At 43.7% G+C, this 26112-nt stretch overlaps 1 long non-coding RNA gene across 1 annotated transcript in view; it reads left to right on the forward strand.

Annotated features, from left to right (window-relative positions):
* LOC306877754 overlaps positions 1-18277 on the forward strand; it is a 92402-nt gene extending 74125 nt beyond the window's left edge. The window contains exon 7 of the long non-coding RNA XR_013784898.1: positions 17004-18277. This is a non-coding gene — a long non-coding RNA (uncharacterized lncRNA). The remainder of the gene's footprint in view (positions 1-17003) is intronic.
* Positions 18278-26112: the final 7835 nt, after the last annotated feature.

The following is a 26112-nucleotide window of genomic DNA, read 5'->3' on the forward strand; positions in this document are numbered from 1 at the left end:
TGTGTGAGTTTAGTGAGGATGTTGTGCATATTGAGCCACATATTACAGTTTTTCTCGATTGCTTAAACACATTTCTTGAAACTATGCCTCGTATTCTCAAAACAGTAAACACGAATCCATAACTTCTAACTCAATTCCCCAAACTTCCTATATTCAGGTCAAAATGAAGCTCTCCACTCAAAACAACTCAATCTTGCTGAAAAACCAAACTTTGCTCTCAGACATGACACACAAACAGTCAAAAACACACACACTACAGAACAGTTTTACACTGATGAGATCAATTCAAAACAATACTATAAAAACCGGTAATAAGTGTTGCTTGTGGTACTCCCCAAATGTTTTATTACAGTACAATACAGCAAACAACAAAAATAATTATTCTGCCCCAGTATCCCGTCTTTGTTCTGGGACACTCAAGTCGACAATATCTTATGATCTTATGTAATATTCTAATTTTCTGAGATGCTGAATTTGGGGTTTTCATTATCTGTAAGCCATAATCATTAAAAGTTCAAGAAATAAAGGCTTGAAATATTTTACTCTATGTGTAATGAATCTATATAATATATGGGTTTCACTTTCTGAAATGAGTGACAGAAAATATTGACCTTCAAAAAACATATTCAAATTTTGAGATGTGCCTGTATCTGCCAAAACGACAGCTTGTGGAATGTACTACTCTATGATGTAATAGTGTGGATAAGCACCGCCTCCACAGAAGAATATCAATACCTGCTTCTATAGCACTGCCTGTTTAGCCCCGCCCATAGATTCTACATCGCTGCCTGTTTAGCCCCACCCACCGATTCTACATCGCTTCCTGTTTAGCCCCGCCCACCAATTCTACATCACTGCCTGTTTAGCCCCGCCCACTGATTCTACATCGCTGCCTGTTAACCCCATCCATCGATTATACAGCACTGCCTGTTTAGCCCCGCCCACCGATTCTACATCACTGCCTGTTTAGCCCCACCCACTGATTCTACATCGCTGCCTGTTAACCCCATCCATCGATTATACAGCACTGCCTGTTTAGCCCCGCCCACCGATTCTACATCACTGCCTGTTTAGCCCCACCCACTGATTCTACATCGCTGCCTGTTAACCCCATCCACCGATTCTACAGCACTGCCTGTTTATCCCCGCCCATAGATTCTACATCACTGCCTGTTTATCCCCACTCGCCGATTATGCTTGTAGTGTAGAGCTGTAATTGGGGCTTAAAAGTTAGGCCCGACAGGGCCCGAGCCCGACAAGTACATTTTGATTGAGAGCTTTTTAAAAGCCCGAACCCGTTTACAGCCCGACATTATTCAAATGTGCGCACGCACACAGCTCTTTTGCCTTTTGTCAAGAATGACTCATTTATACATGTTTTAAAATAATTTATTCATGACTAACGTAGGCTATAGGCCACTTGGAAGTTGGAACAAAGAAATAAAATAAGACCTCTGTAACATCGTAACATCTCAACACTCTAAATAGGCCTAGCATACACTTAGCCTATAAATAGGCCAACGCGCCAATAAAAATGAGTCTTTCTTAACAAATTAAATTAAGATAAATTCTAAATTAAGTTGGGTATTTGGCAATAACGAAATGAAGATACAGGCTAATCGGGATTTTCTTCCCTCCACAATCCGGCCTCAACGTGACGGTGAATAGCAGCTGAAATTTAATAAAAGAATAATGCCAACATTAGCCTATATACTCTGTCTACATTATGCATTTAAGACTCAATTAATATTTAGTTATAATTTGAAAAACCTTTACTCATCAAGATTAGGCTACATGTTTTTGTGGAGGAAAATGATTGAATCCACTGTAGATGGCTTCAGCATGGTCCTGCGCTCACTGATGGTGCGTCCAGCAGTACTGTCTGAGTGTGACAACATTCTCAGCTGGTTAAATTTTGGCCAGAAGAATGTTGCGATCTTGTGGAGGTCCTGTATTATTACTTTACGTGCGAGCCAGTCTTTGTGCCGTTTACGCACGACACCTTGCTGAGGGGAGTCCAGGGCATTGGGCTGACAGTGGCGTTTCAGTTTCTCACACCAGAGACACACACTATTAAGTGTTGGATACTTGTCTCTCTCAAGTTCCCGCTGTGCTTCATAGAACGGTTTCAGAAAGTCTATCAAAAAGCCCAGTGTGTCCGGTGCTATTTTTTTCAATGCGCGCGCTCTGAGGAATACTAAGAAAGTTGATGTCTAACTTTAAAAACTAAAGGAGGGAGAGGGTAGTAAATGATGTCCCGGGTAAAGACCCGAGGTATGCATCTAAGGGTTAATTGTTTTTTGATGTAAAAATATTGATAACATAAGTGGACCTCAGAGAACAGCACAAAATAAAAAACAAACAAACAAACAAAGGCAGTTCATGACCCCTTTCAAGCAGTAGGACTGAAATAGTATTTTGTAATAAAACATACTCCAATATTAGTTTTATTTACAACCTCAAAAAGGCATTTTCTATAGTTGAGGTTTAACACTCATATTTGTTTAGTTGATTTAAATTTTGATAAAAAATCTTCACATGTATCTGTATAGTAGCAATAATTAGACTCAATTAGACTAAATCTGTCTGGTTATTTATTTATTTATTTGTTTGTTTTCTTAGAATTAATTCAAACCTGACTTTTTCCTTGAATGCCAAATGAGCAGGATATAAAACCTCATTTGACAACAATGTTTTCATTGTAGTAGAATCTCATTGTGTGTGTGTGTGTGTTGGTCCACAGATCTGCAGCTGCACTCTGACACCTGCTGTACTTCTCTCATATTCCACTATTGTTGTTGAAAAACAAAACACAATACTGTATTTCAGTCTGAGAGTGAAATGAAATAACTACTGCTGTATGAACAGATACATTTGATTTTCAGTTTTTTTTTTTATATGTATAAGCGTTTTTTTCCTCTTTAAATTTAACTCAGTTCAAGGTCTGATTCCCTGATGTTTCATATAAAAGCATGCATTTTAGCATTGTGGGAAGGTGTTTGCTGGTGTGTACGAGGTCTGAGGTCTGGTTCCTGTGTGTCTATGTTTGATATCAACATATCCATGTTTTCAATGTACAGGATACAGCAGGAAGCAGGATTTTGGCTGATTGCATTCATTATCTGATAGGAACAAAGACCACACAGCCGGAGTGTCTGCATAATATCAGTGATTATCAGTCAGAGTGACTTATAGTTGATCGACTGATGCAATATTCAGTGTTATGGATACTTTTTACAGGCTGTTAAGATGCATTTCACAGTTATGAACATTGTAAATATATATAAATATTTGTTTATTTATAATGTATATTTATAAGACTATATGTTGTATTACCTTGACATTAAATTACAGTAAACTAGTTAACACTGCTGTGTAATATTTCTAACACAATGGCTGATGGAATGACGGCAAATCCATAGATTTTCTTATTTTTTGACGTCATATAAACTCTATTGTGGATTTTTTCTTTTGCTATTGGGGCAAATAGGAATGCAAAATGATAAATAAAAAAAAAAAATAATAATATGATATTTATATGAGTAAAGAAATAACACGATCAGTGAGTCATAGCAACATATGTTCCCTTCCAGGAACTTCGAGCTGCGTCCAGCGACGCTTTGGGAATGCCATCAGCGTGACCATGCTCTGAATATCAGGTGTAATCAGTCCGAAGGAGGGCGAGGCGTCACGGGCGTGGGTGACGTCACGACCAGGAAGTATATAAGCACGTGTGGCGGAGCCGGCGTCAGCTTTTTGTCATTCAGCAAAGCGCTCTGTGTGTGTCAGTCTTATTTGGTGTTGTCAGTCTTTCAAAAATAAAAAGATACCCAAATGCAAGGGCGATTCCAGATCGCATTTCAGGTTGTGTGTTCGTCCCTGTCCTCGCTATATTACGAGTGGGGACACACACAATCTGTGCGTGGTTTGCCTGGGTGCGGAGTATGCGGCATCGGCTCTCGAGGGAGCCGTTTGCCCTCATTGCGAGCGGCTGTCGCTGCTTACACTCCGCACCCGGAGGGCTCTCTTCGAGGAGGGAGCCTTCACGAGCTCTCCACGCGGTTTCGGTCCCGCTTCTGCCAAGGCCTTCTACTCGTGGGGCTCGCAGGCTGATCTGGCTGGTGAGAGTGAGACGGGTATGTCCTTATCTCCTCCCGTATCTCCCGTAAGCGGTCTCTTCCCCCCGAGACGAGGGCTTGACGCTGCGTCTTTCTTCCTCCGAGGAGGTTGATGTGACGAGCGTTCACGAGATTTTGCTGCCTCTTTCGCCAATATGAGGAGCTTTTAGAGGTGGTTACTCAGGCAGTGGCCAAGCTTGACATCAGCTGGTCCCCCAGAGAGCATCTGAGCTGCAGACTAGCCGTTTGGATAAGCGTTTTCGGCGCTCGCGGCCGCCACCTCTACACAGGAACCTTCCGTTTTCCCCGATCTCCACACCGAGGTGTCGAGATCATGGGTGAAACCTTTTTCGTCCCGACCTTTCATTCCCTCCGCTGATTATTATGGCAGCGTTAGGGAATTGAATGAGCGCGGGTACAGGGCGATGCCGCCGGTCGAGCAGACGCTTGTGAGCTAGCTGTCTCCCTCGACGGCATTGTCTTTGAAGGCTTCTGCGCTGCCCACTAAGCCTCTGCGTACAACATCTTTTTTAATGTGGGCAGAGGGTATGCGGCAGGGGGCTGCTGGGCGGGCGCAGCGTCCTCCGCATACCAGCTCCTCGAGTAGGGAAGCGCAATAGGTCCTTACGGCGAGCCCCAGGACCGTGGAGGGCGACCCCTACTGGGGTGGAGCGGCTTACACCGCGGTACACAGTGACCGTCTCCCCCCGGTGCCAACCCTGCCGTTGTCCCAGGGCACAGCTGGTCTCAGCGAGTGTTTATCTCAGGTCTTTCCGCCCGTAAGCACAGCGGAGCCGAGAAACTCGCCTCAGCCGCCAGATCACGCGTCTCCTTCCGGTGCGCCGCATGGAGACAGCGGTCTGGCCGCGTATCTTACACCAGAGGTCAGTCTCGAGAGACTGATTCCCTTAATAGATCGTTTGGCAGCCTGGCAGCGGCTGCCGAATGTGTCTCGTTGGGTCCTGCATACCATAGCAAATGGATATCGCATTCAGTTCGGCGGGTCATCCCCGCCGTTCAACGGGGTTCTTGCGACTGCGGTCCTCCCCGAGCAGGCTCTGGTGCTGGAACAGGAAGTCGTTACTTTGCTGAGGAAGGAAGCCATCGAGTTGGTTCCTCCTCACGAAGTTCACATCGGCTTCTACAGCCGGTACTTCATTGTTCCAAAGAAGGATGGGGGGCTGGGGCCCATACTGGACTTGCGTCTGCTGAACCGCTCAGTCAGACAACTGAAGTTCAAAATGCTCACTGTCAAGCAGGTCGTGTCTCAAATCAGGTCCGAGGACTGGTTTGTCATGATAGACCTCAAAGACGCCTATTTCCATGTCTCCATCCTTCCTTCTCACAGGAAGTTCCTGAGGTTCGCTTTCGGGGGCAAAGCGTACCAGTATCGGGTTCTTCCCTTCGGCTTAGCACTCTCACCCCGCACTTTCACCAATTGTGTGGATGTGGCACTGGTCCCGTTGCGACTGCAGGGCATCCGCATACTCAATTATATCGACGATTGGTTGATCCTCGCTCGATCAGAGCGGTTGGCGATTCGGCATCGAGATGTCGTTCTCGCCCACATGAAAGACTTGTGGTTAAGACTAAACGCCAGGAAAAGTGCGCTTTCTTTAGCTCAGAGAACCACTTATCTAGGCGTGGTGTGGTATTCGACCACGATGCAGGCTCGGTTGTCCCCTGCTCGGATCGAGTCGATCCTCACGGCAGTCAGCAAGAGGGCCAGTCACTCCCTGTCAAGCAGTGGCAGAGGCTGCTTGGGCTTATGGCAGCTGCGTCCAACGTGATTCCATTCGGCCTGCTGTACATGAGACCCCTACAGTGGTGGCTCAAGACCAGGGAGGTCTCCCTGAGGGGAAACCCGCTCCGCGCTGTCAAAGTGTCACGCCGCTGTATTCGTGCCTTAGACATGTGGAGGAACCCATGGTTCTTGTCTCAGGGCCCGGTGCTGAGAGCTCCTTGTCGCCGCGTCTCGCTTGCGACGGACGCCTCCCTCACCGGTTGGGGTGCGGTCATGAGTGGCCACCCTGCTCGCGGTCTGTGGAGTGGTCGCCACCTGACGTGGCATATCAACTGGCTAGAGATCCTAGCTGTGTTCCGTGCACTCAAGCGCTTCCTCCCAGACCTGAGAGATCACCACATGCTGGTCCGCACCGACAGCACGGCAGTGGTCTCTTACATCAACCACCAAGGAGGTCTGCGGTCGCGCCCCTTGTACAAGCTGGCACACCAGATCCTTGTGTGGTCCCAGGGCAAGCTCCTATCACTGAGAGCTATGCACATTCCTGGGCATCTCAATGTGGGAGCAGACGTCCTGTCGAGACAGGGGCCGAGGCCCGGGGAATGGATGCTTCACCCCGAGGTGGTGAAGCAGATTTGGAGAGTTTTTGGCCAGGCACAGGTGGACCTCTTTGCGACTCGAGAGTCAGCACAGTGTCCCCTCTGGTTCTCTCTAGCTCCTCCAGCTCCTCTGGGACTGGACGCTATGGTACAGACTTGGCCGAGGCTTCGTCTGTACGCCTTTCCCCCGATCGCTCTGCTCCCGGGAGTTCTGGCGAAAGTGCGCCGGGACGAGGTCAGTCTACTGTTAGTAGCAGCGTTCTGGCCGGGCCGAGTATGGTTCTCGGACCTGATTTCTCTCCTCAACGGCACTCCGTGGGAAGTGTCCGTCAGGAGGGATCTCCTCTCACAGGCCAGGGGCACTATCGTGCACCCTCGCCCGGAGTTATGGAAGCTGTGGGTGTGGCCCCTGAGCCTATTGAGGAGATAACTGATAGACTCCTCACCATTAAGACTGCTTTCTTGCTGGCTATCACCTCTCTGAGGAGGGTGAGTGACCTTCAGGCCCTGTCTACGGCCTCTATTGACTTTGCGCCCGGCATGGCGAAAGTGTTTCTCTACCCCCGCGTGGGGTATGTACCTAAGGTCCCATCGGTCGTACCACAGCCAGTCGTACTCCAGGCCTTCTGTCCTCCTCCCTTCAGGGAGCCAGACCAGGAGAAGCACAACTCTGGCATACGAGGCCTCTGAGCGTCCCCCGCCGCTGGGAGTCAGAGCGCACTCGACCCGAGGCAGGTGTCCCAGTTCAGGACATCTGCAACGCTGCTGGGTGGTCCACACCCCTGACTTTCGCCAGGTTCTATAACCTCGACATCCGAGCCACTCCAGGCTCATCCGTCCTATTGTCCTGACACCAGGCAGGGACTTGTCAGTCTGGCGACGTTGGTATCTCGTTCCCAAAGCGTCGCTGGACGCAGTTCGAAGTTCCTGGAAGGGAAGGTCTCAGGTTACGTATGTAACCATGGTTCTCGTTCCCTTCAGGGAACCATGGTTACATACGTAACCTGAGACGTTTTTTTTTTCTATTACTTTAACTCAACTTTATTTAACTCATTTCAACAAGACTTAATGCACATTTTTTATATAATTTGAGTTTAATAGAATTTGAGTTGCGATAACTTGCACAGCCAATTTGATTATTCTTCATTTTCCAGTTAAATTTTCCCAGCTATGACTGCTTCCACTTCTGAGAACCCTGGAAATGTGAAAGGGGTCGATTGGTGTAGTTATTAAAATATGAAGCATCTTTGCTGTTCCTGTAGCTCATCTGGCAAGGTATCTTGTTTGTAACATGAAGGTTATGGGTTTTATTCTTAGAGAATCAAATACTGATATAAGTAATTTTAGGTAATCGTCTGCCAAATGTATAAAGATAAATGTTTGTGCTGACTATATGCTGAACCAGCCGGCACATGTATAAAACCAATCAGCTCGTTTCACACCAGACGATCACATTTCGTGTGTCTGTATTCACGCAGCACATCGTTTTCTCTTTCGCTGAGCTCGTCACATTGGCTGCTGCTGTCCTCAGCCGGACTTGACCCACTAAACTCTGTAGCGAACCTGAATTCCCTTCATCTCATTGGTTCCTGTGACTCCTCATGCATCTCTTCTCTGTGGTGAAGAGCGCCCTCCAAAAACCTCAGTGTGCGCTCCTCTCGTCCGTCTCGAGGAGCATCGGCGTGGATTCTTCTGCGCTCAATCAACAGCCCAGAGATCATTACTGTGATTGGTGGGTAAATACGTGGCGAGTGTTTGTGTGATTCTACTCTGGTGTGCTGCCAGCGAATGCTGTTGAGTTGTAACTTCTTCCTTGTATGTGTTTGGGTTTAGTTTCCCACAGTTTGTCTCGTTTCCTCTTTCCGTGTTTCTCTCCCAGTCGCATGGCTTTCTCACGACCTTCCTCCTCCAGTGCAGCTGCTCTGATCTGTCCAGCACATGGAGGCTTTGAGAAGAGTGCAGGAGCACAGGACGAGTGTGAGTGAAACACACCAGCCATCTGTCCAGCTGCTGAATTACTGACCTGCGGGAGTGAGGCTTTCATTGTTCATCAGAAAAACATAGAAATATCCTTAAAACAGGCTGGGAAAATATAGTTTTAGTGCTATGGATATACGGCGTTTCTTTAATCAAAAACCACCAAAGTTGGCAGGAGAGGGCAGCAGCGATGTAACGTTAGGCGAAAGCCCTGGGTGTTGCAGTTCGCAAGACAGTGATTCAACTCCCGACAATGGTGCAGAGGCCAGCGTTCCAGTTGCCAAGGTCTCAAGCAAGGGTCGTCACAGGTGGCAGCACCAGGGGACCTAGGAGTTAAGAAACCCAACCAAGTAATCTTAAAAAACTTTCCTGCACGTGTTTTCTTAGGCTAAAAAAGATCATTCAACAGCTCCAGGTATAGTAGGAGAGACTGGCTGGAGTACTCTATTCATGCAGATGCTGAATTCTGCTACCCATACAGAACGTTTCGAGCGCCCTCCTCTGCTACAGACACCACATTTACGATTATTGGATTTTGCGACTGGAAGCCTGCAGTGGAAACTGGGAAAGGACTTAATAAACATTCAGCGTCAAAAGAACAGGAGAGACGGATTCAGATCGGTAAAGAAATCACAACTTTAATCAATGCAGAACATTTGGAACGCAATAGATACTACTTATCATCAATAATCGATGTCGTCGAGTTCCTTGCAGTGAACCAGCTACCTTTTAGAGGTGACCATGATGCTTTTGATTGCATGTCTGAAGATGGATGTGGATTATTTTGAATATACTTTGAGGAAAGATGATGTGTTGGCCAAGATTCCGTAAGTCCTCTGTAAGAGGACTACTTACATCTCCATTAATCCACTCCAGAAAAACACAGGAGAAGTGCTTTCCTGACACTGACGACTCTTTGAACCTCTGCAAATGGATCAAGCGCTGCTGACGGACACAAGCTGATCTGAGCGAGTCTTTCTCTGCTGCGAGCAATAATAGTCAGCTTCAGTTCGGGGAATTATTAAATACAAAGCTCTCTCTTTTTCTTAGGCCTTGGTCATAGCTTTTCTTAAAAGTACATAGAAACATTTTATTTTATTTTATTTATAATAGCGTTTTTATATAAAATTCACCAAAAATAGATAAATACATTGATTTAGTGGCAAGAGTGACTTATATAAATATGCATTTTATGATTTGACAATTTGCTTTATTGCTTTATTAAAGTACCTGAGATTCACTTTGCGCAAACTCCTAAATGTAACTGTATATACACATATAACTCCTATATATATGTGTGTGTGCATATATTGCATATATAGTGTATGTATTTACTGTCTGTCTTCAATTTTTTGCAAGATTAATGAAGCACAGCTCATAATAATGAGAGGATTGCACTGTATTTCATTTCTCAGAAATGGTAACATGGTAATTAGTAATTATAAAAATAATGTCAAGAGAGCAGCATTTAGATTAAAATGAACAGCTGTGATTAACTAGAGCCCTACTTACATACATGATATTCATATTCACGACCTCTTTACGAAACACACGCTTATGCAGTTTCAAATGACTAAATCAACGTCATTCCTTCTTCAGCACTCAGAATGTGCTGCTTTGCTCTGTTTGTTTTCTCAGGTGGGATTTTTTGGAATTCAGTAACCTAATCGGACGTAAATTAACGTATTTACCTTCCTCTGATGGCAGAATGACAGTTGAGTATTTGGCAGGATGCCTCCAAATGCAGAAATCCAGACGGCCTTCCAAGAGCTGCTGCTCTCAGAGGCTATAGCGAGCGATCGCTCACTCATGAGCAGAACGCAAACATTGTCTTCTTTTGGCCAGTTCTTCTGTAGGCTGGGATGTAGTAGGTGAAACACGCACAGAATGGAAAATCTCCAGGTTTAGGCAATGCTTTGGGAACATTTGTAGCTGCTCAAACCTGCTGGAGTTGAGAGGTTCAGACCACCCACCTCAATCTGTTTTACTGGCTCTCTCAGAAAATCACCCTCATGTTCATCCCGGTCCAGAGATCTGCTTCAGTCTGTCTGTCTGAAACAAACACACATGCATAAGCAGAGAGCACAGTCGCATCTTCATGTCTTTCTCCTGACAGCAGTGAGATCACATGGAGATGTTGTCTGCTTCTCAGATGTTTCTCCTGAGAAAAAGCTGATGATCTGACTGCATGATATAGCGTCAAACTTTTACTCTATGACATCTTGATTCATTTGTGTCTGTTTTTATTTATTCTTAGGACTTTCAGGAGAAACATCTCATATAAAGTTGATAATTAAAATCTCTCCTGAGCTACGGAAAAAGTCTCTGAACATTAAAATGTTCCTCTCGGTTGAAACAGCCTATCCAGGTTTTTCAGGAAAAGACAAAAAAACAAAACTGTCTATTGTGCTGGTTCTGATGTAAAGTGTATAACTCTGGATGATCATGGCATGAGAAATGTTTAATCTAATGAATGACATACATTATGATTTCTGTTTTCAATGTCAGGTCAAGTCATCTTTATTTCTATAGCACTTTTTACAGTACTGATCGTTTCAAAGCAGCTTTACAGTAATAAACAGGAAAACAACAGACTTGATGCAAACAACATCAAATATGAGACAAATTAAGAGTCTTAAAGTGCTGATGTTGCAAAACCCATCCATTATGAAACATATTTGATTTCAGGTTTCAGAGACCTTTACAAGTGGCTGTGATTGAGCTGTGATGGCACAGAATGTATGAATAAAAGCCTTACATTCTTAAAAATAAAGGTGCTTCACGATGCCATAGACAAAGCTTTTTTTGTCTGAATGGTTTCATAAAGAACCTTTAACATCTGCACTCTTATTTTTAAGAGTGTAGGAGGAGAATCAGGCTTTTTGGTTTGGATGCTGCTTTCATTTGTATTTGATTTAGTCAGAAAGCATATTAGTTTTGAATGACTGTTGATGAAGAACGATGCTTCTAGAATGGTGTAGATATGGACTATACTAACAAACTGCTGTACATCCTCATTCTGCCTATTAAAAATTTGTAAAAACATTACATTACATTAAAAACATCACAATAATCCACACCACTCCAGTCCATCAGTTAACATCTGGAGAAGACAAAAGATGAAACACATCCAGCATTAAGACGTGTTAACTTCAAACCATTGCTTCCGGGGCTAAAATTATGCCTTAATTGTGCTTGTGAAGCTAATTAATTACACTGATAGTTCACATTAAATGCAAAAAAATAAAATAAAATAAATAAATAAATAAAAATGTGTGTGTGTGTGTGTCATAAAGCGTTTCTCTGCTGGTAGATGCTGAAACTACACACTGGAGCTGAAGAATGAGTCTCCATTGACAGCCATTCAGAAGCCACATAATCTGATGAAAAAAAAAATTAAAACAATAACAAAACTATTTTTGTTTTACAGATATCTAAATATAGATACATATACAGATATCAGGTTATCTAAAGGGCTTTTAAAAGCATAAAATGTTAGAACATTTTCCTTATACAGTATTTCTCCTTTCTTCTTATAGAGTCTGCTGCATTTTCAAAAGCATGTCCTGGTACTATAAATGAAGCTGTATTGGATTTAGAAGGCTTTCGATTCCAATCCACACCGTATCAGCTCCGTTCACTATTTATATCTGTTAAGTAGTGACCGATACGATACGAGCCACGCTCAGAACAGGAACTCCATGAAAACTTTGCTAGAGATTGGTGCTGCATCCCAATGTGCCTACTTATACTACTAATTTAAAGTATGTACTCTTTTGGTGAGGAAAAATTACACATTAGGCACGCTTTGGGATAAACTATCACGTCATACAGTTGCGTCTTTAACGTACGCTCTGTCGCACAGTTACATGCACCCTGTCACTATAAACCGGCCTGTCAATCAACATGTCACAGTTAATATCCTTCATATTTCATTTCATTTAACTTCCTACTGTACTGGAGAGAAAAGAAGCAGCTTGTTAATCTTCCAGCTGTGGATCTTTAAGCGGAGAAACTCTGCTCATATTTTTTGCATAATGATGCATTTAAAAGTTAATGACCAAACGGATGTTTATGAAAGTTCACACTGTTGTTGGAGATTTAATATATCACAGATAACATATATACATATATAAAACCAGGTTAAATGTTGATCAATTGTAATTCAAACCCCTTTATCCAAACCTCTCTACTTAACCGTCAGTCGTGCACATCCACCATGTTTGTAGTTTCTTTAAACACTTTTTATTTGTGTTTGTAGTTCTGAACCGAATCCTTCACCAAAGCACAATGGATTGTGGTCAATATAAGCCATCAGAGTATGGACAGATCCACACTTCAAAAATCTACGTGAAATAGTAGACCATCCTGGCACTTTTAGCATACTCTTTTCAACATACTATGCTTTGAGACACACTTATTCCAATCTCACACAGTATTTAGGATACAACTGGAACACAGAGATTGTTCTTTTAAAGAGATAGATAGATGGATACTATAGTCTGTACTCTTCAGCATATCAATGAGAGGGATGCAACTTAAGCAAAACATGATTTTCAAAGAGAACACATTGCTTTTCAAGTCAGAGACGTGAGGATGTGTGAGAAATGGTTTTTATTTTGTAACTAGCTATATTTGACTTGCTTATTATCATGAAAACAGTAAGAACTCGCAGACGCTTCAGCAGAGTGGATGTCTGGAAGATGACACGGACGCGCACAAACACACGCCCACGACTGCCACCGCTCCACCGAGAGCCGCAGTTGGCCGGCTGTTGTTTTGCGAGACTTAAGGGTTTTGGGAAAAATAATGAGCTCATCGCTCTGGCCCCAAGGTACCGCTGGCAATTACCATGATCCATGCTCCTGCTCAGCGGGAATTCACTCCCCTCTCAGGTTTTCTGGGACAGAGAAAGAAGACCTTCGCAGGGTGCAGGCATTCTTTTCTTCTGACATCTGGATTCAAGGGGGCCACATATTCAAAGCATCACGTCGGTTGCTAAATAAGCCCGCTTTATGCACACAGCTCTGATAAAAATGGCTCCCATCCAAGAATAAACAAATGTCCTTGAAGTCAAAGTTAAGCGTTTTGCCAGAGTTTGAGCACAAGCTCGACAAACAAGATTAACGAATAGCAAGTCGCCCTCCCTCCACTAGCAGAACCAATGTGGAAGTTGTCAGGTTGTACAGACGTGTTTCCGCTGAATCTGCTGGGGGCTGCTTGGTGTGGGGTTTGTGTGAGCAGCAGCAAAGTCAATAAATAAGGCCAGTGCATCTAGCTGTTGTTTTTGGCGAACGCAATTCATTATGTGTCGGGCAGCTGTCATGTCCAGCGGTGGACAGTGGCACCGAACGATGTTGAAATCATCCGCTGTCGTCCACTCCATCTCCCTGATAGCCTCATGCATAAATGCTCCTCATGGTAAGTGAGACTGACATCATGTACAATTGACACTTTCTAATCTCTGGCCCGAGGCATGGATGAGGAAATTGTTTCCACAGCCCTTTTTGGGCTCTTTCTCACTGACAGGCTCCCAGAGCAGCGTTATGAGTGCAATGCTTTATTACCACTGTGCTTTACATATGCCACCTGTATCGCATATGAATCTGCTGCTGAGCTGAAGGTTCAGCAGATGTCAGATTCAAAAACTTACTGAACAGTTGTTTCTTATCACAATCTGGAAATATAGCCACAAGCGACAATCATCAGAATCCAAGCACACTGGAAAAGGAAATTACCACAATTAGACTAAATTGCCTTTGGATGACGTCAGCATCCTTGATTTTGTTGTAACTCTCCCCGCGTCCTCAGATTGTCCTCATATCCATTTGCACCATTTTCACAATGCTAACCCCAACTGTTCCCGAGATAAAGGTCGGCAAGTTTACATGCTCCTTTTTCTGGCTTGAATCTGCAAAACGTTTCAACAGCTTGAATTTCCCTGAATATCTTTGGCTTTCGTCGTCTCAATGCGAGGACTTCTCCCACTGACAGTACTTAAACTTTCCGTGAACAGCCATCATGAGTCAACATCGCTACGCTAGGATATTTAATCATGTATGTTTATTTGTCGTGGAGATCCCAGATGTCAGAGCCGAAGTTTGCACGTCTAATGAGAAAAACACACAGCTCCATTTTTAACCCCAAGAAGTTGGCAGGTGCAGAGCTCAGAGCCGCTGATGTTTCACAGACCTGTTATTAGATTCAGTATTCTCACTTCAGCAATAAAGAAAAGGCTGTTTTTCATTACTCTGTGAACTTATTAACAAGCTTACTTTATCCTTAAAGGCTCACACTTAATTGCATTCGGAGAGGAAACGAGACTTGGCTTGAATGCTTAATGAGGACTTTTGAATATGATAAAGGGTACTTTTTGGATTACATCTTTTATTTATAGTGAATTTTACAATATCCGTAACAAATGGCAATCGCTCACTCTTTTATGGAACTCCTCCAACACGAGGAGCCTCAGAATCACTAATAACTTCAAGCATTTCTGTGAAACGCTACATTTGACACCTTGCCGCTCATTATATTTGTAGAGGACGGTGTGATTGATTCAGGCTGCTAGTTTAACATCACATCAGCAGTCTTAGTTTGTTAACATGAAGGATTTCACTGACCAGCATACACACATCCGGTATCCAAGTTTAGGTCTCGCACCTGTCAGAAAAGTGACAATTTATGAGTGTGACGCTCCTCATGTAGGCGTCTGACTGATGTTGAGACATTACAGTCAAATCCTGCAAATAGACCCCGTTGGTTTGACCACAGGCTCCTCTGAATCTCTGGAAGCCAGAGACCCTCACATCATCTACTGACTCACTCAACCCCTGCTGTGAGACCCTCTACATCCACCTTTACTCTTGCCGACGTGACCAATTACTGCAGCGCACTGTAATTTCATGTGTACATATGTGGCTCGCGATGACATGGTTTAGATTAAATTTTGGCTCCGACTGCTCTGAGAACATGGTGACTGTATGGAATACATGGTCATGTGACCCCTTGTTGTGGCCAGTGCTGTTTTCAGCTAATTGCGATGATGTAACCATTGGTTTTCTGAACTTATATATGTGTCAAACTCACAAAGGTTTGCTAGACCGCAAAGCAAAGGCACCACAGTTTGTGTAACTCCAAGACGTTGTTGTTTATGCTGAAGGATTGCAAGCCAGTCTGTTTTCAGAAGGGAATACTGGCATGCTACTTGCTGAATATTATGCAGGATGTAATAGGTTCATGTATTAGGTTCAAATTCTGGGGACAGTTTTTATGGAGGGGGTTAAATCAGATTCAGTACAATTCTGAACTGCTGTATAACAACTTTTTAAAATATTTTTGTTTTCACAAATTAAGAATACTATAAATGGTATTCCAACTGTTTTTAACAAAAAAATTATAATACAATGTGAGCAACAGAAGTGTTGAAAGCAGTAAAGAAAGATGTTCACAGTGCAAGATTCTGGGTTTGATTTCCACAAGCATTAACTATTAAGAATGTAGTTTTTTAAAGCAGTGCACATTTCTTTGGATAGAAGCATCTTCCAAAAGCATACAATTTAAACACCCTCAGAGTATAGCAGAGAAACTGACATAACAAAATACATTCAAAGAAAAAGTTTTTATTTTGGTTCTGTTCAGCTGCCTTTAACCATGAAATATGCAGGTCAAATTTGATCCGCAAACACTGTAATAGTAACGTAAATTTCATGCACACATTGCACAGCACATCAGAGCATTGACACTTTACAGGCATGACCCTAAGTGAGGAAAGTAGTCTGTGAAACAAAGAGCGCAACAATTGGGTAACACTTTATTTTGATGGTCCCTTTTGTATATTCTGTTGACTCTAAGTAATGTTGCAACTACATGTCAACAAACTCTCATTAGAGTATTAGTAGACTGTCTGCTTCATATCTGCTAACTTTTTATTGTGATGGACTCCCAACAGATACTCTTCTGACTGTAAGTAACTTTGCAAGTACATGTCAACTTATTCTAACCCTAACCCTAACCCTACCAGTCTACTAATACATTACTAACACTCTAATGAGAGTTGTAGGTGCAATGTTACTTATAGTCAACAGAATGTGTTAAAGGGGCCATCAGAATAAAGTGAAACCAACAATTGTCCCCAATACGTACTGTATATAACTCTGCAAATGGCATTCAGATATCGTCTTGGAAATAATTATTTCATTCTTTTAACATTGGGTAAAAATGACTTTAACAGTCTGATGGTGAGTGATCAAGATCATTTGTCACATACTGTATCACACTGGAAACAGAAAAGAAAGTTGCATTGCATTGTGGGATTCCAAGAGTGTTCTGTTGTTCACTGGTTATTGAGGGTAGCAGGTTCTTTATTCTATGCGTACTCAAAATTCAGCTCTACACACAGTCAGAGAAGTGTGAGCTCAGCCTGACTCCTGATGTCATCGCTGCTTGGGCTGATGTTGGTGATTCACTTTCTGTATGATGTATATTTTATTTGCAGTTCTTCATTACCCATGGACTCTGTAAGATATATTGCAAACCATGATGTACTTTGTTTTCTTCCCTCAGAAACTGCTTTTTGGCGCCTGGCTCAGAACGAACATCCATCACTGGTGGGCAGGACGCAGCGCGAAACTGTAACGGCCAAAGTTCACACAGAAAGGAATGCTGAAGTCCTCAAGAGGAGCCTGAGAAATCCAGCATCAGCACAGAGGAGCCAGAGGTGCCTCATTGCCTCTCTGCTTCGCTCCAGCCCTAGAGGCCCATAAACAATAGCATCTCCTCACAGCAGCCCGGGCCGGATCCCAGCAACTCTATTACTATTCCAGTTGCCACGGGGCGTTGAGCTGCGGCGAACTGCGACCCCTGGCCTTATTTTCAAAGCTGATCTCTGAACTCTACTGTGGCTCAGCGATTCGCTGTGAATGCAGACGTGCAGAGAGGGGAACAGGTGAATCGCTCTTCCTCTGCTGTTGTTTTTGATGTGGAACATGGTCTGAGGCGATTTCTCAGTGTGTGCAGAGAGCAAACGCAGGGAAGTCAAGAAATTTGGCTTGAGACGTCGAGAACTCCACGACTAGCAATTTGGATGTCGGCGAAAGCTGTCTGCGTTTTGATTTCCAAATGCTTTGTACAGAACGCACTTTGCTTCCTCTTGTATCGATTAAGACTTTAGGTGATAAGGTCCAGCATCTGAAAAATAACCAGAGGAAGCAGAATTAAGTTAAAACATGCTTCCAACATCAGTCTGAAAGCGCCTCGCATCCTCCAGTCCTCACTGAAATAAAGGCAGCTAAATGTTGTTCGTTTAGTTGTGTACATCACCGTTTTACTGCCTCGAATCCTTCCTGCTTCTCTCTCTGTGTGTAAATCAATTTGAGCTCTAGGCTGATCTGCCTTACAGGCACCTTTTCCTTTGATTGGGTTCCCACCGCAGCCTAGCGCAGGGGACTACAGCCAGCCTTAAGTTCTTTGAGGGATTTGTACTCCCCCTAGTCTTAGCTTACCCACATTGACTCTATCTGCCGTCCTCCACGGGCTCAGAGAATTCACAAACCCGAATTCTCTGTTGGGCAGGAGTAGCGGTGGAGGAAAAGAGGCTTTCGCTGCAGAACTACCTGCAGGGCAAACGTCCTTCACAGGCCATGATCAGAAACTCCTGTTTGTAATGAATTCAAGCCACATACAAAGAACATTTGTGAGCGTTTTTTGGTTTTCAGGCCAGCATCCACTGCATCCTTGAAAGACAACCTTGTGTGCTTGAATCTGGGTTAATTGAAGCTTAAATTGAGACTTGGTTCGGTTGTGATTTTGATGTAAAACTATTAAATATATACTACTGTACCTCTGTGTTGTGTGTATTTTTTAGTGACTGTGTCACCAGATGAAAGTGCACACACAATGTAACAGCATTACTGCTGTACAGCTCTTACTGTTACTGCAGAATATGCTGTAGCATGTACAATATTGGAATTTTAAGTATTTCAAAGTGATGAGGTCATTGATAACTATTGATTGTGTAATAATGGCCACTGTTACACTTCCTGTTCACATTTGTAATTAGTAGCAGTAGACAGTAATACTGTACAGTGGTTTATAGCACTGTCTCCTGTCTACAATTGGTTAGAGAAATACTCAGTCCTGTCCAATCTAACACCACAGAAAATTTGTGATCAATAACTATATAACTATATTTTTTGTCAATTTTTGGATATGAAAAAAAAAAAAAACATTGGATAGAAGAAAACAGGATGTGCATCGATTCTAAAATATATGCATTAAAAAAAACACATGCACTCAGTTGTGTCAAATCATTTTTTGTTATCCAATAAAAAGACATGCACACAAATTACAGTGGAAACACATGTATCATTTTATCGATGTATCGATTTATCAGGAAGTTACAATTTTGGATGAAAACAGTGTTTTATTCACAAATGTTTCATGCAATATTCCAGTTCTGATAAAAAAACCAAGATGGCGCCGCTGTGTTCGGACGCCGTTAGGTTCGCTCCACTGAGAATTTGCTTCTACCTTCTTTTTTACTTAGTTTTACTTTCTCTTTTTACACATCTCACGTCGGCACTGATCACCTACAACATAGAAACACTTTTGGACATTGGAAACCGCTACACCAACCTGTTTCAGGACACTTTATCCACGAATCCTGCGTGGCCTCTGGAGATTCTTCGGAACGCGGAGATAAACAACACCCCCCCGAGGCGACGGATCAAGAAACACCGCGGGAAGCGCGCTGGAATTCGAGTCAGACTCAGGAAAAGGGCTCACAGTCCTCCTCTCCCAAGCATTCTCCTCGCTAATGTCCAATCCTTGGAGAATAAGATGGACGATCTTAGAGCCAGGATTAGTTTCCAACGGGACATTAGGGACTGTAACATCCTTTGTTTGTCAGAAACGTGGCTTTCGTCCTCGGTCCCGGACACTGCTGTAATGCCGAGTGATAACTTCTCTGTCTTTCGGACGGACAGAACAGCAGAGGCCGGTAAATCCAGGGGTGGAGGAGTATGTTTCATGATCAACAAGAAATGGTGTGACCCCAGGAATATCTCCATTCTGTCGCGTTCCTGCTCGCCTCATCTGGAACATCTTTCCATTATCTGCCGCCCATTTTATCTGCCCCGGGAGTTTTCATCGATCATTGTTACTGCTGTGTACATTCCACCACAGGCGGACACTGGCTTGGCTTTGTCTAAGCTTCACGATGTGCTCAGCGGCCACATTAACAAACATCCTGACGCTGCCTTCATCATCGCGGGGGACTTTAACAAAGCCAACCTCAAGCAGGTCATGCCGAACTTTTATCAACATGTATCCTGTCCAACTAGAGGACCAAACACACTGGATCATTGCTACACTCAGTTCAAGGATGCCTACAAAGCCCGCTCACTACCGGCTTTTGGCAAATCGGACCATGCCGCCATCTTTCTAACACCGAGATACAAACAAAGGCTCGTTCAGGAACCTCCGGTGCAGAGAGTAGTGACGCGCTGGTCCTCCCACTCAGAGACTATGCTGCAGGCGGCGCTTGATGACGTCGACTGGGACATGTTCCGGGCGAGTTCTTCTGACGTCAGCGAGTTCACGGATGTAGCATTAAGCTTCGTAAACACGCTAACCGAGCAAGCTACAGAAACAATAACGATAAGGACATTCTCCAATCAGAAACCGTGGGTGGACAGATCAATCCGTGCCGCGGTTAACACACGCACCGCCGCTTACAATGAGGCTCTTCTGTCTGGGAATACGAGCGAGTACAAAGCATCGTGCTATGCTCTCCGACGCGCAGTAAGAGCCGCCAAACACAGATACAGAGAGAGAATTGAGTCTCATTTCCAGCTCAACGACTCTCGACGGATGTGGCAGGGACTGAGGACCATCTGTGACTTCGGAAACAAATCCTCCGCGGAGGTGAGAGCAGATCCGTTGCTGGCTGACGAGTTAAACATCTTCTACGGCCGCTTCGATGGCAACGGCGGCGGCGCGTTTCTGCCGACCAGCGCGTCTGGAAGCAACAGGCAGAGCAGCGATGATCCTGTAATCACCGTGTCGGAGGATAAGGTTCGGAGGGCGCTAAAGAAAGTGAACGTCAGGAAAGCAGCCGGACCTGATGGGATAACCGGCCGTGTTCTGAGGTCCTGCGCCGATCAGCTCGCTGGTTTGCTCACTTCTATCTTTAATTAGTCCCTTGCTACCGCCGTGGTTCCCGCCTCATTCAAAAAATCCATCATTATCCCTGTGCCAAAGAACAATAAACCCTCTTGCCTGAATGACTATCGCCCAGTTGCCCTCACATCTATAGTCATGAAGGTTTTTGAGAGACTTGTAAAGAGCCACATTTGCTCCTCCATCCCTGATACTCTGGACCCTCTTCAGTTTGCCTATCGCCCAAACAGATCCACGGACGATGCCATTTCTCACATTCTCCACTCTTCCCTCACACACTTGGATAGCAACAATGGAAATTATGTAAGGCTGCTATTCATTGACTATAGCTCAGCTTTCAACACTATAGTCCCCATCAAGCTGGCATCTAAACTCACAGACCTCGGCCTAAACTCCTCACTCTGTGACTGGATTCAAGACTTCCTCACCGGCAGACCTCAAGTGGTGAAAGTTGGCCAGTTCACCTCAAACTCCATCACTCTGAACGTAGGAGCCCCACAGGGCTGTGTCCTGAGTCCCCTGCTCTACTCTCTCTACACGCATGACTGCGTGTCCTCTCACAGCTCCACATCTATTGTCAAATTCGCTGATGATACTGTGGTTCTGGGCCTCATCTCCAACAACGATGAGACCGCATACTTGGACGAGGTAGAGAGACTCACATCATGGTGCCAGGACAACTGTCTCTCTCTGAATGTGAGCAAAACTAAAGAGCTGATCATGGACTTCAGGAAGAGACAGCAGCAGCCCTACACTCCTCTTATGATCAGTGGGACCCCTGTGGAGAGGGTGAGCAGCTTCAAGTACCTCGGTGTAAACATCTCCGAGAACCTGACTTGGACTACACACATAAGAGGCCATACCAAACACAGGTTAAGAAAGCCAGGCAAAGACTGTACCATCTGCGACAGCTGAGGAAATTCAGGGTCTCACCAGCAATCCTGGAAACTTTCTATTCAGGGACCATAGAAAGTGTATTGACTCAGTGCATCTCAGTGTGGTATGGAAACAGCTCCAATCAGGACTGCAAAGCACTACAGAGAGTTGTGCGCTTAGCTGAGCGCATCTCAGGGTCTGCTCTCCCCTCTCTGCAGGACATCTACCTCAAACGCTGCAAAAATAGAGCTGTCAAAATAATCAAGGACTCAAATCACCCTGGTAACCAGCTATTCACTTTGCTTCCATCTGGTAAGCGCTTCCGTAGCCTGATGGCAAAAACTGAGAGACTTAGGAGGAGCTTCTTCCCCCAGGCCATCAGGCTCCTAAACTCTAACTCTGTGTCATAACATCACTTGACTCCATGTAAATATCACCATATCAATAAGCTATTCATAATTTTTCTCTACCTCATATTGCTGCTATTATATACCCTGTACAACTTTTTGCACATTATTTTTGCACATTCCTCTTAGTACTATTTAAGTCAACAACATACTGACCTGCACATTTATATTTATATTTTTTATCTATCTTTTTATTTTATTATTTTTTTTTTATTATTTTTTTCTACTTTTCTTCTCTTAATATTTGTATACTTTATAATTGCATTGTCCTTGGAGCGGACCTGACCTACATTTCACTGCTGGTTATACTCTGTATAATTGTGTATGTGACAAATAAAACTCTTGAATCTTGAATCTTGAATCTTCTGCGCATAAGTTAAATGTGCAACTTTGGAAACATAGCTAATGAATACCTCGATTGTGATTTAATCTTGATGAATTGTGACAATGTTTAAATTAAGCCGTTTATGTTGTATAGTGTAGAAGATTGTAAGACCATATTGTATCACATATTTGCTGCTGGAAGTTTCTGCCCTAAAAGTGTCTGGGCATCAAAGAGCTTAAAGCTGTCCATACGCTATACTATTTACAAAGTCATCAGATTGCTGTTATCTTCTCACTAAAAAAACAGTCTGTAACTCATTTAGTATAGGTAGATCTATGAATATGCTAATTAGTCCAGGTCTCCACCCAATCACAGCAGCTCAGACAACCTGCTACTTTCACTCAGTTAACTGAAGTAGTAAATAGTAGAGCATGGCGCTAGCAATGCCAAGGTCATGGGTTCGATTCCCAGGGAAAGCAAGAGCTGATAAAACGTAAAAGCTGTAACTTAAATGCAATGTAAGTCGCTTTGGATAAATGCATAAATGTATGTATTAGAATGGTAATGCATTGTACATAGGTCCCATCACTTGGATGCGTGACGGTAATTAATATCCTTTGGCTTGACTGTGTTATCCAGCTACTAATAATTTGTTGCAAAGTTTACACTAACCATGTTCCTGTTTGCCATCAAGCTACCTTTTAAAAAAATGGTGATCCATACTCGGAATTTATGCTCTGCAACTAACCCATCCAACGTGCACACACACACACACAACAGTGAATACACACACACCGTGAACATACACCCGGAGCAGTGGGCAGCATTTATGCTGCGGCGCCCGGGGAGCAGTTGGGGGTTCGGTGTCTTGCTCAAGGGCACCTCAGTCGTGGTATTGAGGGTGGAGAGAGCGCTGGACATTCACTCCCCCCACCTACAATCCCTGCATGCCCGAGACTCGAACCCACAACCTTTGGATTACGAGTCTGACTCTCTAACCATTAGGCCACGACTTCCTCTAAAAACACCAGATAGACATGCAAACAATGTTAAAACCGTATTATCTTTTAGCATTTTATTGTGCTAAGCAAACATATTTTGTAATCTTAAGAGCCTATAATAAAAAAGAGTTTCAGACCATGTTTTGACTGCTAACTGCGGACACATAATGAATTTCCATGCTGAGTTGTCATGAAGTAAATTGTCCCTTGCAGTGAAAATGAGTTACAGGCCTTGAATTCCCCTCTTAATTAGCAGGGTTTAAGATGACGGCCTCAGAAGAAACAAACACACGCTTTCAGTCCTTCACAAAGCTGTGGAGAGAGACAGAAGAAAGAATGACTGATTCTTACATGTTTAGCAGAGGATTGGTCGTTGTTAGTGCGTCTGATGGCATGTGAAACAGCGCCACCTGTCAACAGACACAGGCACTGCAGTCACACTCACAGCCTGCCAACAATACAGCAATGAAGAAAAGGGTAAAGATCACACGTGATGCAGTCTGCTGAAAATTCTCGGCCATTTAATCTTCGAAGGTTTAAAGAGAATCAGATTGATCCAGGAGCGGTGCTTATCAAACTAGCTGGCAGAAGTTGCAAGCACGCATGTCTGGAGTTTATTTAGCTGGAACAGAGTTCGTTAAGCTTCAAAGAAACATATTCCCGTGATTGAGGTCGACTGTAATGATGTTTTATGAACACACTACAGGGGGAAACTCCAGTGAAGAAATGTTTTAGCAGCTCTCACTTTGAACCTCCAGGGTTTCTGCTCGTTCCCTCAACCTGTTTTATCTCCTCGTAAAAACACAGGCGTGTTGGTGAACTTAGATTTCTCGTTTTAAATGGAAGCTTGAGTTAAGTTCACATTTACCTGTTTAATTGCTGCTACTTGGGCATAATTATCGCTGAACCGACAAGTGCGTGTTAGGTTTGTTTGAATGTAGATCAGATTCCAGATGCTTTTTGCGTGTGTGAAACGACGCTTTGTACTGGAAATGAACTCACGCTACAAGACAAAATAAAGACGTATGGTGTTTTTGCAGGTTTCTTTTGTATGCAGGGATGTCCACACATCTGGTTTGAGTCACGATGAGCGCAGGCTTTTCATGAGTCTCTACCTGCATGTAAAGATGGAGGAACGGACCTCCACATCTCTCTCTCACAGTCATTCAGTGCTGAGGAGGAAAACATCCAGATAACATCAGCATTACATCAGAAGCACATGCGGGCACGATTTTCTGTTTCTCTCTGTAAAGATCTCACTGGGTCACCTGTCACACACACACACACACATGCACACGTTTGTTTTTGTGAAAAGTGGGGACATCCCATAGGCGTAATGGTTTTTATACTGTACAAACTATGTGCTATTGCCCTACACCAACCCTACACCTAAACTTAGCCCTCACAGGAGACTGTGCATTTCTACTTTCCCCCAAAAAAACTCACTCTGTATGATTTATAAGCGTTTTGAAAAGTGGGGACATAGGGTAATGTACTCATAAGTTACCTTCTCCTTGTAATACTTGTCATACCTGTGTCATTATACACATTTATGTCCTCATTTGTCACAAAAACCCGCGCACACACACACTCACACCCTGTCTGTGTCTCTGTATGTTGTTGCGCTTTAGATATCTGTCTATCTGTCTGTCTAATTGCTCCATGTTTGAATCACCCTTTATGAGCAATGAACAAATTAAAGCTTTCTCCAGGCAGTCTGTGACTGTTTCATGTGACATGTTTGAAACATATGGGCGGCAGTGCCTGTCTCTCTCACATTCTCACTGCTTCTACATAAACTTATAAGCACCAAAATGCCAGCTGGTGACATTTGAAGGCTTCTGCACCTTAGAAAGAGTTTGTTCTCGACAGATGGCTGTTTGTACAGAGACTTTTGTGTTCTCTCTATACTTACTGTAGAGCACTTTGCATTTGCAGTGTAAACGCTCATTTACCTGATGACAGCAGAGCACCGCCTACTCACCTGTCAAACATCGAAAATAACCAGCAGTGTAGGCTTTATAGAGTTACTGTTGTCAGAAACGTTATGTGTCCAGTCAAATGTATATATCAGTTTCTAATATGTTCTGATGTATTGTATTATATTTGATGAATTTCAGTAAATTTTTACAATTTGCAACTAGACAGATGCACTGTTACGTCCTCTAAAGTCAAAAATCTGGGTGTTATATTAGACAGCAACTTGTCCTTTGAAAATCATATTTCCCATGTTACAAAAACAGCATTCTTCCATCTTAGAAACATTGCCAAGCTTTGAAACATGCTACCTGTATCTGATGCAGAAAAGCTAGTTCATGCATTCATGACCTCTAGACTGGACTATTGTAATGCACTGCTAGCTGCTTGTCCTGCATCTTCAATAAACAAGCTACAGATAGTCCAAAATGCAGCGGCTAGAGTTCTTACCAGGTCAAGAAAATATGATCATATTACTCCAATTTTACAGTCTCTGCACTGGTATCTATTTGTCACGGTGCACACACGAGGGAGGAACGAGGAACACGCAGACGAGGATGTAAACTCAAAATACAATCTTTAATGATGACATCAAGGCAGGGCAAGACAAGGCAAGGCTGACACAAACAGGAACACTGGGGAGTAACGAGTAGACCAGACGACATTACACTGAACAGACAGGACTATAAATACCAGGGATAATTAACGAACATGGCTGGACAAGAATAAACTAATTACATTAGACAAGGACAGGAAACAAACCAAATATGGGCACGGAAACACAGGGCGCACGTGGAAACACAAGACACACACAACCCCCCTCCCGAAAGGCTCGTCCCGAGCCTAAACAGTTCCATCAGGGAGGGGGGGGGGGGGGGGGGGGGGCGTTCTGGAGGCCCCTCAGGTCA

The sequence above is a fragment of the Barbus barbus genome (genome assembly GCF_936440315.1).
Source record: "Barbus barbus genome assembly, chromosome: 12".
Taxonomy (NCBI): Eukaryota; Metazoa; Chordata; class Actinopteri; order Cypriniformes; family Cyprinidae; genus Barbus; species Barbus barbus.